The 17,690-nt window shown below is 40.4% G+C and overlaps 1 pseudogene; it reads right to left on the bottom strand.

Annotated features, from left to right (window-relative positions):
- Window positions 1-11,096: 11,096 nt before the first annotated feature.
- LOC103933424 lies at window positions 11,097-13,966 on the bottom strand (annotated as a pseudogene).
- Between the last annotated feature and the right edge of the window lie 3,724 nt (window positions 13,967-17,690).

Here is a 17,690-nt window from a genome sequence, read left to right as displayed (position 1 = left end):
AGTGTAATGCATGTGACTTGTTTGTGGAATGTAGGATGGGATACACGGCACAAGGGTGAAGTGGATGTGAAATGGGAGTGCATGTGACATTGTTTTGTGACATAGAATGGATAGGGTGAATGATTATGTGGCTGCATGTTTGAATGATTAAATGTGCATGTGGGTTGAAATGTAAAGGGAATGCAAGGTGAATGAATAATGAATGCATGTGTTGATGAAATTGCATTTGGAAAGGTTGGAAAGTTTAAGTGCAATGCACGGCAAAGGGGGGAGAAATGATGGCATGTTGTGAATGTGATTGATTTAGGGTGAATGTGCATGTGTTTTAGGTTGTGAAAGCATGTGGATTAGGTGGAAAGAGGTGGGTGTGCATGTGAGTTGAAATGCATATGTTTAAATGGTTGAAATGTGTAGATGATTATGAGTATGATAAGTGATAAGTGAATGATATGTTAAGTGATAAATGAATGATATGTGGTGAGTGATAAGTGAATGGAAGTGATAAGTGATAATAGGGCTAGTTTAAAGGGCTAGGGTTTAAGTACATAGAATGGGCCTAAAATAGGTTGGTTTGCATGACATAATATGTTTGATTGGGCTAGAGGTTTTCCATGGCTCAAAGGATTTGTTTGATTGGGCTAGGCCCTTTGTTTGATGTCCCCAAAGAGCATACAAGGCTTCAATTTCGTCCATCCTCTTTGCTCCATGATTAAGCTATCCAATTCATGCCCAAAAGTGCCCCAAATAGCCTCAAAATGCACTTTCTTGCTCCCTAAGCCCTTAGAACCTGAAAACACACAAAAGAAGCATAAAGGACTAAAATAACTAGAGAAACATAACGTAAATGCACGAGAACAAGCCATTTAAGTCGCATGAATATGCTCCTATCATATCTCATCAATCATGGAGTTGGAACCACGCGTCTCCTGCACATGAGTTGGAACCACTTAAAGTGGTTTGTACGACAGGCTGGGTGTAAATAAATACGCTCAAGTGCTACGATTACGTGAAGGCTGTGCGAAGTATCGCAAGTCACCTACGAGTCGGAACCATCTAATGTGGTCTGTACAACAGGCTAGCACCTACCTTGGATCCAAGGTGAGCGTGTGGTGCGGGAGGTGAACGATCATGTGAAGGCTAGGCCCTGGCCACCAGCGGAGCACTAACACCGAGGTGCAGGATAATGAGCATTAAATACATCTCAACACAATCATACTCGCTACCATCACTATCATCAATATGTACTCACCTAAAGCTTACCTGGGTGTCCGCAGCGTCATTTGGCACTTCAAAGCATTCACAATAATTAGGTTCAGGTAATATATATAAGAATATGCCATGATACAAATCTAAGAATCAGGCATTTCATTGTATTCCCAAAATATATAATATGACATAAAATATTCCTCAAGCAAGGCTATTGTCCCAATTATTTAGTCTCATTTATTATATGGCTGCATCTAAAGTCTCGTTAGACTGCCTACGTACCCTAAACAAGGATCAAGCCATTCGTAGTTCGCACTGTGCCTCAAGGTATTCATAATAATTACAAGTGGGTAGTATGCATAAATCAACTTAATAACGTTTAAGGAATTATCAATCATATGTGTGTGTGTGTGTGTGTGTATACACGATAAAAAGGAAAAGATCCACTGACCTGGAGTCCGTGTGTTGACCTTAAAAATTACAAAGCCAACTTGGCACGCAGGACGAGTAACTAATGAACTAACTACGTCCTTCGATTGATGCGGGGCGTGCCAACTCGTCGGCCGAGCTTGGCCGAGGAGTAAAATTTGTTGATGTTGCGTTGAGCGCATTGCTGACTTCTTGATCTTGCGATTGCGGTTGAGGAAGGAACAAATCTCGGCCTTTGGATTCTCGAGCCTGAAGACAAGGCTGCTAATTCTGCGAAGTTCACGAATCATAGACACCGGATTTGGTCACAGTGATTATATTCGTGAGAGTATAAGCACGTCGAATCGACACCAGGCTGTATGGACACAAATACTTAAAGGTGATGTATGTCATTGATGGTAAATATGGTTCGGCCGTCAGAATGCCGAACTCTGAAACTCACTTGCGAGTATCCAATCATAAAATCACTTGGCGTACAATGTGAGATGACCTCTGCCAATAAGGATTCGGAAACCCTTCTTGATCGAGACTTGGATAGGTAACCAGTCGGCCTCGACACAATGCTGTTTATTCAAACTGAAGGTGTTCCTCAGTCGGCTGATTCTACGGCAATAGTGTTGTTTATCTAAACTAAAGATGTTCGTTGGTTGCCTTCACAATGTTGTTTATCCAAATTGAAGGTGTGTTGGCAAAAAAAGAAAATAAAAATTCTAAAGATGTTTGAGAGGTTTGCATAGGGCAATTGTGTGTTGAATTCGAGGGGCCCTAATTATTGCAAGATGCCTTGTATTTATAGCAACAAATCCTCCTTAAGATTGAGCTGAAACGATTAGGACTTCTTATTATGTTACAACTCTATCTCGACCAATCCTACTCCTATTAGGACTTTGATCTCACCCCCTTTTGAGGCCATATTCATTGTTGGTCGAGAATCCTTATTGCATTAAGATCCCTTGTCATATTAGGACTTCTTTGACCCATCAGCTCATCCAAACTACTCCTTCTTACAATAGGACTCAACCATCATTGCTGAACAGCTTGAGACCACCAGGCAACCCACATAGTACACTTGGAAAAGCTTTAGGCCTAACCAACGCTCAGCCCAATAACATTTTGGTCCTAAACATTGCCCCTTCACTTTTGAGGTTTTTGACCTAGAATCCCTTAGCGATTTCAGACCTTAAAGAAGCAATCCCCAGAAGATAACTACGGGATAACGAAAAGCCTCATATGTCCCAATCGTCAAATGCATTTATGACACACGATCACATGATCCGAATCTTCTCACACGTCTTGCCGCGTGTCAACCCATTGGTTAACTTACCAGCTTTTAATCATGACCCTCGAAAACGTGCGCTAGTCGAAGCGTCTCTTCCTCATCAATGTATTAAATCCGTCACAACACATAATCGTGCGTCTTTAAACTTCAAAAACCTTGATCCTATCCATGGAGATTTCCAAGATATCTGAAATGATTAGTGATTTCCCGATCGATTTTTCCCTCAAATTCAAAAATCAAACGCCTCAGATTATCAAACATTTGCCCTCTTCTCAAAATGCCTATAAATATCTAAGTCTCTTCCACCTGCATTTCACGCTTCCAGAAACCTTTGAAAATCTCCTCGCCATTTTGCTTTCGAAATCCTAGAAGATAAACTTTCATCCTAGAAATCCTTCCAAGCATTCTTCTCAGAACCCTTCCAAGCTCTTCCAAATGGCTTCCAACACCTTTATTTCCAAGCTCAATGATGAATGCAACAAATGCAAAAGTTTCATCGATCGGAGCGTCATCAAAACTCTGCGCTTCGAGAGTGATCTGAGCACCATTCATCAAATCATAGGGCCACTCTTCAAGGATGTAGTACCATCGTTCATCACCACACTTTTCAAGGCTCACTGCCTGACACCTTTACTGCAAGGGTTCGACTGGTCAAAGTGGGACCTAACGAAGCCCCAATGAGCCTGGCCTACGACCAATACCAACTGGGCAGCCTGGGTCGTCTGAATGGAAAATTTCTTCAGTCAAGAGTGCAAAGCTCTCGGCATCTATGATGCCATTAGCCTCTTGACCATGGAGCTAGTCATGGACAAGGAGGTTCTTATGGCAACGCTGAGTCTCTGGTGATCGGCCACCAACACCATGGTCCTTCCCTTTAGCCCTCTTGGGACTTCTCCTTCTGGTATCCTGATAAATGCCGCCCTCTTTAGATGCCCGTTGAATCTTGACCTCAAGGTGTTTTTTGATGAACGAGCCGTCGAGACGCTGAGTTAAGACGGCCAAGAGCCTTCGAATGAAAAGGTTCAAAAACTACACAAGAATTTCTTTAACTACAACACTCTCATCCTTCACTTCGTTGGCCAAGGAGAGGCAAGCCTTCAGAAGGGAGAACACGAAGCCTTCCTATTCTACTGGTACAACAAATTTATTTATTGTACCCGGTCAAACAAATGCCTGGTCGAGAATATACCAATGGCTGAAGCCCTGGCTAGTGGTCATACCCTGGCGCTTAGCTCGGCCGTTCTCGCCAATCTTCTTCACTGCCTAGCCGAGGCGACCATTGGCAAAATTGACCCAAACTAGAATGTTCCTCTCTGGGTCTTCCAACTTTGGCTACAAGTCTATTTTGCCACACTTCGGCCATAAATCTCCAACTTTCAACCCACTATCTCGCTGGGTCTTTAGTTGGCATCCCGACCGACGCTTCCTCACCAGGCCGAAGAGGTCTTCAAATATCTCTTCGGCCTAGATGTCATTTCTGATGCTGAATTTTCAGTGTGCCGTTGTCAAGAGCACCCTTGCTCCATCAGGCTTCCAACATCAATATGGAATGAAAAATAAGATGTTGACCTTCGTCAGAATTGGGGGTCGATTGTGTTAACACGCGACCTTCCTTTCGGTTATGACTCTCGCCAAGCGAGTTGGGAAGTTTACCACCCCCACTTCACTGCCCGACAACTCGGATATCTCCAAGGTTGTCTGGTACCTCTACTCACTTCCCGTTCCATCCTCAGCTGAGAATGCATTTATGGCTTGTTAAAGATGGAGTGTAGAGACTCCGAGAAAGAGTTTCAGGATCGGTGCAAAACATTTCACCTTCGACCAACTCTTCCTGAATCTCTTGGCACTGACACTTTCGATGACTGGTGGGAATAGTACACCCAAGCCTTTTTTGGGGTTTCGGCCGAAGACGTCGTCAACAAAATTTTTGACAATCAACCTAGAAAAACCTTTACCCCCCATTCTAAAGAACCGACCCGAGGTATATGGCTACCCTCCCCTCTATTTCTCTTTTTACTGTCACTACACTTCACTAATTTAATCTCATTTTCTTAGATGGTCGAGCGTCGAAGAAAGCTGACGTGATTGCCGCGACTGTGGCCAAGAAAAAATATGCTCTCTCCAAGAGAAGCAACACCGTCGTGCATCCTTTGTAAAGCAAACGACCTCGTCCAGAAGTTGAGGTGGCCGGCGAAGCTCCCCAACCCTCAAAACATGTCAAGAAATTGGTAAAGAATGGGGAACGGGAGATTCACGTGATCTCCAGCCACACTACTGGAACGACTGCTCCTGATGATTCTCCTACCGCCCCAGTCGTCTAAACCCTAACAGAAGAATGACCCACATTATCCTGCCAAGCGGCCTGACCCGTCCCTAAAGCCGTGGCTGATCCAGAGGCTACTCCGTTGGTCAAAGAACCAGCAATTCCAGGGCCGATGGTTGGGCACATCCTGGAGAAAATAGCCCCATCCTTCGGGACAAATCTCTTGAAAAAATAGTCGACAATCATCTTGGAAAAGGTATGATTATGTCGCTAGTGATCTTCGTCATTGCATTTAGATTTACAAGTCTTAACAGCTTTTTATTTCAAGATGACGAGAGCGATGAGGGTGACGAGGTTCCGCTGGCGAGTCACCCTCGACCAACTAAACATCCTTCAGCTAATCTTCCCTCCGTGGTCGAGGCGATTGACCAGGTCGATTCCCCTACGGTCGATCGTGGGAAAATGCCTCATGTTGAGCCCGAAACGACGACGGAAACGCCCGTTCACCCGCAAGGTCAAGATCTTGGTATTCCCCACAAGAAGTCACTTCAGCCTTCGTAAATAACGTCATGTTCTTTTTCCTTTAGCCAATCTCCTGTGTTTAGAATTCTAAACCAGGAAAATATTAAACGTCAGGTGCCTACTTTCTAATTTCACCGAAAATTTTATGCACCGAAAGGTGTTATCTACATTTCCTAGCCACCTTAGTGGCCGTCGAACGTAGATAACCTTCATCGGCCATGTGAATTGAAAAGCAGTCTAAAGCACTGGGCTCGGCCATTAAGCTCTCTCAGTTCGAGCACTGAACCAAGGGACATGGCCGAAATCTCCTCCTGACAGGTTTAAAACAAATTTTCTTGGTCCGTTCTTCTTGTTTTAAAATCTCCATGTGCCTAAAATCTTTTCATGTGCAGCCTTTATGAGAGGTTGAGTTTGATGCCCTTATCGCAACCACATCGAGAGTGGCTGGCTCTTCAACGACCACAACTAAACCCTCCGTGTCAACGGCCGAGTCGGACGCCCTTGTCAAGCTGCAGGAGCTGCTGTCCCTTTTAGCATCACGAATTCTTGAATGCCAGGGCCTCGATTCCGTAGGGGCATATCTGAACGATCTTGCAGCTGATGGTCAATTAACCAATAAAGCCATCACTCGAGCATCTTCTACTCTGGAACAAACTTAAAAATATTTCGGTATTTTTGGGAGAGCTCTTCGGGCCGAAGGCGACTTGAAAATTGCAATGGTTGTTCAAGAAGCTTTGCGTCCAAAGGTCGAAATGCTGAAAACGAAGAAAGAGACACTGGCTGACCTCGATCGTCAAATTACCGAACTTCAAAACCAAAGTTCGGCAATTGCTTTCAAGCTTGCCAGAGATTTCGAGTCGGGCAACAAATCCTGCTTAACCGAATACTCGACTAGTGTGCAACGGGTCGAGCAGTTGAAGATGGACAAGAGGAAGCGTCAAGCCGAGGTCACTATGGGTGAGGTGAGGTGGTTGGAGTTGAAGGCTATCCTTGAAACTCTCATTCCTTCCTCACCTTAGGGTTATTTAGCTGTAAATGAATCGACCATCTGTATTTGTATACTTTTTTTGCAGGCTTATTAATTAAATAAACTATATTCTCACATTTCCCACGTAACCGGATAATACTTCTTTAAAATTTCCCATTAATTGGTAGTTTGTGAATTAAACCGGTTCAATCTTGGAGATGGTATGCCTCCTTGTCGAGGACTTTATGTACGACGAACGGCCCTTCCCAATTTGGCGACCATTTTCCGAACTTAGGGTCTTTCATTCCAATCGGTAGCACAGTTTGCCATACTAATTCTCCTTCGCTGAATGTTTTTTGTCTGACATGCCTATTATAAGCTCGCTTGGCAATCTTTTTCTGTGCTATTAACAAGTTATAAGCGTCAAGTCGAACTTCTTCTAAGTCTTCCAACTCTTGTCTCATGGCTTAACTGTATTCGGCACTAAACAAACTACTTTGTTCAATCACCCGTAATGAATTTATACTCAGCTCAATTGGCAGCATAGCGTCGTGTCTGTAGGTTAGAACATATGGGGTTGTTTCGATGGCTGATCAGGGTGAGGTTCGATAGGCCCATAATGCTTCATTTAGCTTTAAATGCCACATACCAGGTTTTTCTCTTACTATTTTTTTCAAGAATGCCGATCAAAACCTTATTACTTGCTTCAGCCTGACCATTCGCATGTGGATAATACGGCGTAGATTGCTCGAGTCAAATATTTAGGCTTGCCATATACTCCTTAAACTTATCAGCTGTCAAGATTGTGCTGTTATCAATTATGATTGTTTCTGGTACGCCGAATCTGGCCACAATATTTTCCTCTACGAAATTGCAAACTTCTTTGGTCGTCAACTCGGCGTATGATTTCGCTTCGACCCACTTAGTAAAATACTCGGTTACCACTAGTATCCATGCATGTTTTACTGCTCTGGAGGATGGCGTGATTCTGCTGATTACATCCATTGCCCATCCTCTAAACGGCCATGGTTTGGTAACTGAGTGGAGTAATTTGGTTAGGGCTCTCTGTATAGGTCATTGAATCTGACACTGTTTGCATCCCCATGTGTATTCGATGTAATCCTTCAATATACTCGCCAGAAGTAACCGTATCGGTGAAGCAACCAACGTATTTTACGTCCGGATTGGTGAGCCTCATAAATCCTTTCGTGTACTTCGGCGATTGCTTGAGCAACCTCTTGTGGGTCGAGGCATAATAACAATAAATCGTCCGATGCAACTCATTTTGGTACGACACGTAGTTTGTTGCATGTACTCTCATTCTGCGATCGTGTTTGTCGCTAGGGTTGTCGAGATATCGTATAATTGCCGTTCTCCAATCATCTGGCATTGTCTTAACGGTGCATATATCCACAGGGTCTCCTCGCTCTAGCAATGATGGTAAAGACATCACTTGTGTACGTATCACTTGACTGCGCTGGAAATCTTGTTGATTAACCAAGGCTGGGTAAGACTACCATTCTGTGGGTGTTGCCCAGCCAAACTTGTCCCCTGGGAGTTGTGCTCCAGACGCCATTTGGGCAAGTTCGTCTGTGTCAGTGTTTCGAACATGCAAAATGTGTGCAAATGTAATTCTTTCAAACGACTCGGCCAAATAGGTGGCAACCATGTGATAGGGCGCCAAAGTACGACTCATGCAACGAAAAACGCCATTTAATTGGTTAATCACCAGTTCAAAATCACCGAAAACGAGGACATGGGCCGCTCTCAAGTCGTGGAGGACGTGAAGGCCGATGATGAGAGCTTCATATTCGGCCTGGTTATTCGTACAACTGAAATCTAACTTGAGAGAGAAATACCAATGGTGGGGGTCGGGGGATTGAATGACGATACCAACACCAGCTGAGGTGGAGGTGCTAGAACCATCAAAATGCATCGTCCAGTAATTGTCTCATGTTTTGACTAAACCAATGTCGACTTCGCTGCCCCCAAAACCATAAGGAAAGTGGTGTTGGGCCAGAAAATCGGCTAGGGCTTGTCCTTTGACGGCCTTTTGGGGTATGTACTGCAAACTGAACTCTGATAATGCCATTGTCCATTTCCCAATTTGGCCTTTTACGATAGGCTGAGTAAGCATGTAATGAATAACATCTGTTTAGGCAATAACCTGTGTAACTAATGGGAGCATGTAATGCCGAAGTTTCGACGTGACAAAAAAAAAAGCTAAGCAAAGTTTCTCAACGGGTGAATAATTGATCTCAGGTGAATTCAGATTTCGGCTGAGATAAAAGATAGCTTGTTCACACCCAACATCGTTATCTTACGCGAGGAGGTAACCGATGGACTTGTCGGCTGCCGAAATGTACAGTTTGAGAGGCCTACCGCGGAGAGGCAGTACTAGTACTGGTGGCGTGGTAAAGGAGACCTTGATTTGTGTAAAAGCTGCTTGATGTTCGTCACGCCACTCAAACCTATCTGAGTCCTTAAGTTTTAAGAGCGTGGATAATGCTTTCATTTTACCTATTGAATTAGCTATGAAACGGTGGAGAAAATTTATCTTCCCGAGTAACGATTGGAGTTGCTTCTTGGTCGTCAGGGGTGGAGCGCTAATGACTGCGTGGGCTTTATTTTCATTGACCTTGATGCCACGATGGTGCACAAGGAAACCCAAGAAGTTATCGGTCGATACACCGAAGGCGCATTTGGCCAGGTTCAATTTTAGACTATGCTGACGCATACGAAGGAATGCTTGCTAAAGATCATCCAGATGCGTTCGGCAACTTTTCAATTTCACAACCACATCGTCGATATATACTTCTACGATCGTACCGATCAAATCATGGAATATCGTATTCATAACTCGTTGGTATGTGGCACCGGCATTCTTGAGGCCGAATGGCATGACGATCCATTCGTATGTACCGAGTGCCCCTGGGCAACGAAAAGCAGACTTGTGAATGTCAGCTTCAGCGATAAAGATCTGATTGTAGCCTGCATGGCCATCCATGAAGGACAACATTTTATGATTGGCTACGGCATTAATTAACAAATCTGAGATTGACATTGTGTATTCATCTTTGGAAGTTGCCAGATTCAAATTACGGAAATCAATGCAGATGCGTAGGGCTCCATTTTTCTTTAGCATCGGGATGATATTGGCCAACCACTCGACGTACAAAGTAGTCAGAATAAACCCGGCTTTCAAAAGTCGAACTAATTCATCCTTTATGCCGAGCTTTACCTCGGTCGAGAACCGGTAGGGGGTTGTCGAAAAGGCTTACAACCAACTTTAATGCGTAATTCATGTTCGACGAGGTTTCGGTCAAGGCTCGGCATCTCATGATAATTCCACGCGAAACAATCTTTAAACTCGTTGAGTAATTTACTAAGTTCAACCTGCCATCCAAGGCCTTTGGATTACTGGAGCATTTCTAGGTGTATTCTATCCTTAGTTTTAGTTCAATGTTTGTTTTAATTTGGTTTTCAGTTATGATAAACATGTGGAACTAATTCCTTTTTAGCTAGAGGTGAATTCGAAGACATGAACATATATGTGATATGAATTGATTACATCCAGTTATTGTTTCATAAATCGTGAATGCAATTTATTTAACTGTTTGATTGATAACTTATTCTTGTGTGTTGGTTAAGTTGGCCCTTAGTTTGCATACATGAATTTGCTAAAATATAAGGGAGTTTCACCTAATAGTTATGAACTTATATTTACAGGTAGTGGAGGTTGCTAGTCACGATCGCGTTAAGTAAATTCCTGGCAGGAGTATCATGCAGTTCATAGTTACGAATGCCATGTCAATGCTTATGATTTTCACAGAACTTAATGATCTTTGATATGTATCTCTATTATGCAGTTCATGTAGGGAACTTGATAAGAATAATTTGGTTGCATTGCTGAGTCCAATTTAATGAATTTAGGAAAATCTGATAGTTAATTTGTGCAGTTCACGGTTAACTTAAGGCATTGTCAATCATGGTTTATAGGAAGAATAACTGGAAATCGATTTGTATGCATATGTGTCATGTGTGGAGAATGACCCTCTAACTGGCTTTTCACCCCTTTAATTCACCCAATTTCGTACCCTTTAGTTTGTTTCTGCAAGTTTGTTTGTTTAAATCTTAAATTCGTCAAAACAACCCCTCATTTAATATTTTGAGTCCTTTTAGTTTAATTTTCGTCCAAACTTCCTTATAGTTCCTGTTTCAAGTCAATTTAACTTAGTTTGTGTGTTGTGAATCAATTTAGCTTATTTTGAGTAGTTTAAGTTTAGTTTCCTGTTTTTGAGTCTAGTTTAGTGATTTAGAGTTTAATTTGTGTAGATTAGCATCCCTCCTGATCCCCGGCCTAGAATGCTCCCTACTTTCACATAATACAACTATTAAAAAAAGGGTTTAAGTTTGTGTGATATTTTATATCACATCAGGCTACAAGTAGATAGAACCGCAAGAAGAGTAACTCTATCAGGCTTTGCATTGGACTGCTGTGTTTCACCAAAAAGCTTTAAAGCATCTAAAGCTTGACCATAAGTTCCGTATGCAGTGATCATGGAGGTCCATGACACAAGATCTCTATCTGGTAATCTATTAAAAACATTAAGTGCTTCATCCACCACACCACATTTAGCATACATATCAAGGAGAGCCCCCATCACTATTTCGTTGGTTTCCAACTCACTATCAATGAAAGTTCTGTGAATCTTTTTACCCTTTTCCAGTGCTGCAAATTGTGAATAAGCCGATAAGATACTAGTTACTGTCATGGCATTTGACCTTACACCAGCTACTTTCGTGTCATCATACGTGGCCATAGCTCCAAAATAATAACCCACTTTCACATATCCAGAAATCATAACATTCCAAGAAGCTGCGTTTGTCTTCGGCATCTTTTCAAAGACATTTTAAGTTGATGAGACACTTCCACACATGAAGTAGAGATCTAGGAGCGAGCTGTAAATCTAGATATCAACCTAAATATTGTTTCTTATAATAAACGCATGTATGAATTTTTCATGCTGTAGTTGGGCTGACCTTGAACAGGCCAATAGTATGCTACTAAAAGTAGTTAACGTGGGACTCGATCCTTCATCATTCATCCTTCTAAAAAGTTGGATACAGGATCTACTGTCACCTGATACACAATATGTTGTGATCATAGAATTCCAAGAAATTACATTTTTATTGGGATTTGCTCAAAAACTTGTTTTGCCATATCTAAACATCCACATTTTCCATACATATTCACAAAAGCAGAACAAACAAAGGAATTGTTGTGTTCCTTTCAAGTGCAAATATAAGGATGGTATAATGGCACAAGTAAGGGTGTCGAACCACAGGGACTGATTAGACCTCTACAAATTACTAGTTTTATGTTAACCCTAACTAAACAATGAAACTAACAAATTAAGTTTTGATTTTGATTTGAGAAGTAAAGTAACTTAAAATGCAAGAGAATGTAAGTATGAATAATAAAATGATTCAAAAACAATGGAAATGGAACTAGGGATAAAGATTTCACCATTTGAAGTCAATTCCATGAAAATTAAGTCAAAACACATTCAACTCTCCAATCTGCAACTAGGGTTCGTTTTACTAATTTATGATCATCCATTTGATGTGTGCTTGTGATCAAGTACTCCTAATACGCAACCTAGTTGTGATGTTCAACTTAGATTGGCAAGTAAGAATCCATTAAGAACAAGAAAACTTCAAATAACCAAAGAAATCACATGGCAGGATGTATGCATAGCAATTTCTTCATTCATTCACATGTCCACCAAGATTAAGCATGATGTGTACTATAACCTTGATCAAATAATTCATAAGTAGCCCTAATGGTGATCAAACATTAAGATTAACAAACAAACTATACTATAAAATCAGTGAATAAAACAAGAACACAGATTGGTAATTTGAATACTTTAACTTAATAACATAGAGTAGGTTTGCAAGGCTACATTGAATTCCCCAGCTATGAACTTAATTACATAACATGATTACAAAATATATAAATATCAAGAACAACATGAGTGAAATTAAAGTTCATAGAAGAAACCCCCTTGAAGCAATTATGATGTTGAACTTCTCCAAGAACAGCGCGGTTGCATGGTTTCTTTGGTGGCTGCAGATGGTGAATAGAGAAAGGATTTTGTTTCTGGAAGAAAGGCCAAAGAAAGAGAAGAGATAGAACTATGGGCATCCCCAAGGGGAAGCTTATGTAAAAGTGGCTGAAATTTTATAAGGTTAAAGAGACTGTTACAAATTGTCAATACATCCCAATAATTGGGCATTTAATTCCCACGTTTTTTTTGTTGTTATTGGTCTTATAAAAAGCCATATTCATCACCATACTCAGTTTCCACTTTTAATTCTTTGTCTACATCAGCATCCTTATTCAATTCTCCACTTTTAGCACCATTTTGCCGTATTTGTCCTCAACTGAGCTCCAAAATACAATTAGCTGCACACTAACACAAAAGAGGGTAAAATGAAACTAGTTTAACCAAAATATCACAAGGGGACAAGGAATGGATGGTATAAACGTATGAAATATATGAGTTATCAGGAATCCAAAACCAAGCGACTTTTATTAACTCCTTGTGAATCTCCATACCTCTGTCTAAATCTAAAAGTCTTGCACACGATGAAATAACAGTCGTAAGCGTTACTGAATTAGCCATAAATCCAGAATTCCTCATATTTTCATACAAGTCTATTGCCTTACGAGCTTGCCTATCTTGATAATAACAAGAAATTACAGTATTCCAACATGCCACATCTCTATTGGGAATTTCATCAAACAGCCGTATATCACACTCAAAAATGTTGCATTTAGCATACATGCACACAAGAGAGCTGGCAACAACAATATCTAATATGAAACCGATCTTTATCAAATGGGTATGGATCATTTTTTACAAATCAAATTCACCCAATGCACCAGAGGCCTTAAGGACACTTGGATAAGTGTAACTATCAAGACAAATAAAGGTAGTGTAACAAACTGCCAAAGAGGTCAAGAGCTTTGTTGAACATGAAGTTCTTGGGATAAGCTGTCATGAGGCCATTCCACAAGGAAATACTGGATGGGTTCTCAATGGATTGGGAAACAAGCTTTGCAAAGTCATAAAAAATGGCAAGAGAAGTAAAAGTCTATCAGGTTTTTGCAGAGAGCAGGGTCATTCTGTAAGCCTAGGGTGAGAATCTTTTGGTTGACGAGCTTTCCTTGCTTTAACAACTTGGAACTAATACACATTCTTAAGAGACATAATAGTTTTTTGGTGTCCATTCAAGATGTAGTAGAGAAAAGGCGATGAGAGTGTAGAAGAATATTGTTTTGACCGAAAACTCACAAGTTGAAGTTCAGCCCAAGATGCTCCTTAAACCTTACAGTATTAAACCATTGAGCCTCATATGTACCAAACTCTGCACCTGAACATAGAAATATGAGTAAATAAAACAGTGCAAATCACCCCAATCAAACTTTTAAATCATGAACCCGAAACATAGTTATACAACAAAATGGAACAAAAGTTAGCCCATTTTTCTCGACATATCTCACTAAGAGTATTCAGTTTATTAATTCCACCCTAGTTTTCATTTAATCAAGGACGAAAATGCTCTAGGAATTTTGCTAGAGGTAAAATAATATAAATATGAACATGACCTTCCATTATTAATAATCCAAAACCCTTAAGGTAAAGTAGTCCCGCAAAAGACGCTTATTTAAAGATGAAGCAAATTGATTGTCACTATGAAAGGTCTAGTAGAAGAAATATATATTTTTTTTTTCAATTGGTTCGATCCAATCGCTTCTAGGTTTTCACTTGACACAAATGTTAAACATTATATAGCATTTCAATACCACATATAAATTGAATTCCACTCCAGGTTAGAGTACAAAAAACTTGTCATCTCGAATTATAAGACTGATAAGACATGAATGGGTTATAGAAAGTGCTTATGCTAGATTCTTTCATCTGCATATTCAGCAGAATAACAGCAAAACTTGACAAATTAAATTGTTCTACAATAATATCATATTCTTGAACCACAAACCAAAATGGGATCAAAGTTAGACCATAAATGATGAGGTTAGTAACCCTCTATTAATTCTCCTCCTTTTTTGGTGTTCCTAAGACAGTGTGCTGGATTCATCAGAGATTTGTGAAAACATCAAAAACAAATTCATTCAACAAGAGCCTACCATCTGAATATCCATCGGCATGACACGGAAACTGAAGAAAATAGATTTAGATATACTTCCTTTCTTCAAAACAAGAATGTGAGCATGTTCAACCCCATTCACTGAAAACCCAAGCAAAGTGACAGAAACAGCCCCAATTTACAAGTGACAACAAAAAAATAAGAATACCTACAAAGCATGCCCATCTGAAGAAACCAAATAACAAGCATGGTCCAAAATTCTCCTACAAACAAAATCTCAAAACCCCAGATGAAAAAATATTGTACTCAAAAGAACAAAAGAATGATTCCACAAACTCAAGATATTCAACAGAGAAAAATAATATATAGAAGATATAAGTTAGGGTTTTGGAGATGATTTGTGAAGGGTGTTTTAGAGGAATACCGACGGCACCACAGTCAGCAACGACGGTGGCCGCGCATGTGAAACAGCTAGTTTCCTCAGCCATCTCCCTTCGTCAATGTTTGCTGTTAGAAGATTGATCCAACAAACATAAGGCCTTGACATTTAAATTAGAATTTTAAAAATAAAAATTTAAATTTAAACAATTCCATTGCCGAGAATTGAACCCAGGTCTCCTGGGTGAATGCCAGATATCCTAACTGCTGGACGACAATGGATTATTGATTCTATGTCTAAACATTTTCATTACTAACTGTTTGTCTTTTGAACGGGAAGACGTGATAGACGATACGATTAAGAGCTCATATTATCTGGTTGATTAACAGTGTTATGTATTATATTTGTAGATTAACAACTCCACCAGTTAACCTTGTTGGGCAACTTTTCTTAGGCTATACAGATCTTAATCTAGTGCTTAGGCCATGCTGCTTCTTAGAGCATCCAATGGTGGCTCTAAATAGAGTCCCTAAGTATAGGGACCTAAGACTTCCAATGAAACGAAATTGAAGACCTCAAAGTATCCCAATATATTGGGACTCATTGTATATCTCAAATAAATCCTCAAATGTGAGGATTGTATATAGAGACTCAAAGAGTGGGACCATGTTGATTTTGAGTGGGAATGTTGTGCGCTATAGCTATTTTTTTTGTTTTTTTAAAGCCCCTAAAGGAGTCCTTAAAGTTGGTGGTGGGAGCCTCTTAGTGGGAGCATTTCATTTAATGATGCGAGGACATGTATGAACAACATTGAGATATGAATTGAACTTGGGCTTCTATTAGTGTTGTAGTACTCTCTACAAGCTGTAGGGGCCACCATTGCAACTTTGGCAGGATGGACCTTTACTATTTCAAAAGATCATTTTGTTTCTATCATTCCATATTTGCCAGCAAAGGAGTCCTACTAAAATCAAACAACTCTACCTCATCGCTAGCATTCAACTGAGTTAACCAATCAATTAAATATATCCCAACATTAACAGGAGAAGGGCCACTGGATATTCTCCAAACTTCTTGAGCAAAGTTGCATCTTATGAAAATATGTTGTTGATCTTCTTCACCAATATTACAAAAAGGACAAACAAGACTAGTATTAGGAAAAGATCTGTGAAATCTCACTCGTGTGTGGAGCCTAAAGCAGTTGGGAATGAGTACCTATCCCTTACAAGAATCGAATCTGTGTCTGCATACCTGTAAAAAAAAATTAAAAAAAATGTCGAACCAAATCCCGAGCACAACAAGCTATTAGCTTATTGGTAGGGTGCACCCTTGATAATTGCATCATTATGTCTGGGCTATGAGGGCCCCCACAAAAAGAAGCAAGTAAAACCTTTTTATCTTTTGTGGAATTAAAGTTTCCACATTTTATTCAATAACACAGCATATGGGTGTACTCTTTGTTGCTCAACTTGCAACCAAGTTGTTGACTTTATAGTGAATTTTCCATTAGCAAAAGGACAAATCAATAAGGTCTTCTTCCAACTGTTGTTCTCAATAAAATCACACTCATAAATTCCAATAAGCATTCCCTTTTTGGGATTCAGGTAAGAGATGGAAAATGAGGAAAGGAAAACCCCAATTATGGGTCAAGACCTGAATGTCCTTGCCTTTTCCCACAATCCATCTCAAAACCTATTAAAAGAATATCCCTAGAATTTAGGACTCCCTCTGAGCCAGGGAATGATGTTGTTTTACTTTAGTACTTAACAGACTCCTATTTCTTAAATCTCTTTGCTTAACAATTTGGACCCACCAATTGCCTTTATGATGAATAACCTTCCAAGCAAGTTTCTTCAAAGGAAGCATTATTAAAATGGCCAGCCCTTCTTATACCAAGGTCTCCCATAGACTTAGGAGTACAAACATCCTTCCAAGCAATGGGCGCCAATTTAGTTTATTTACCTCAATGAAAAGTTCTACACTCTTTGTTAAAGCATAAGTTATTTTGTTAGGACCTTTAAAACAAAACCAAGTAGTAAACCACCAACAGCCACCAAGGTCACCGCCAGGGAGGAGAAAACCCAATCAAGAAATCGAAGAAAGCAACGCGGCACAACAACAGCCCTAAAACAGAAAAAGCACATGAACCAAAGAGTAGATTTGAAAGTGTTGTGCCAAATCAAGACACCCACCACACCATCCACAACTACAACTGCAAGGGAGGTCAAAACAAGTAGCAGGAGGAAGGGAAGGACAAAGGCAATGTGTAAAACACCCTTGTTACAACATGAGTCGTACCACAGTTCGCCTAATATTAGGAAAAAATCTATGGAATCTCAATCTGTGAAAACTTCTTGAGTACTTATCCCTTCCGGGAATCGAATCTGTGTTTGCAGACCTATAAAAATCAAGAAGTCAAAAATACCTAAACCTCGGACACAGCAGGCTATTAGCTTAGTGGTAGAGT

Source organism: the organism of the source record quoted next, unplaced genomic scaffold, assembly GCF_019419815.1.
Source record: "Pyrus x bretschneideri cultivar Hongxiangsu unplaced genomic scaffold, Pyrus_bretschneideri_v1 Contig31, whole genome shotgun sequence".
NCBI classification, from domain to species: Eukaryota; Viridiplantae; Streptophyta; class Magnoliopsida; order Rosales; family Rosaceae; genus Pyrus; species Pyrus x bretschneideri.
Note: the sequence above shows the minus strand (reverse complement) of the source record. Positions and strands in the feature narration are given on the sequence as shown.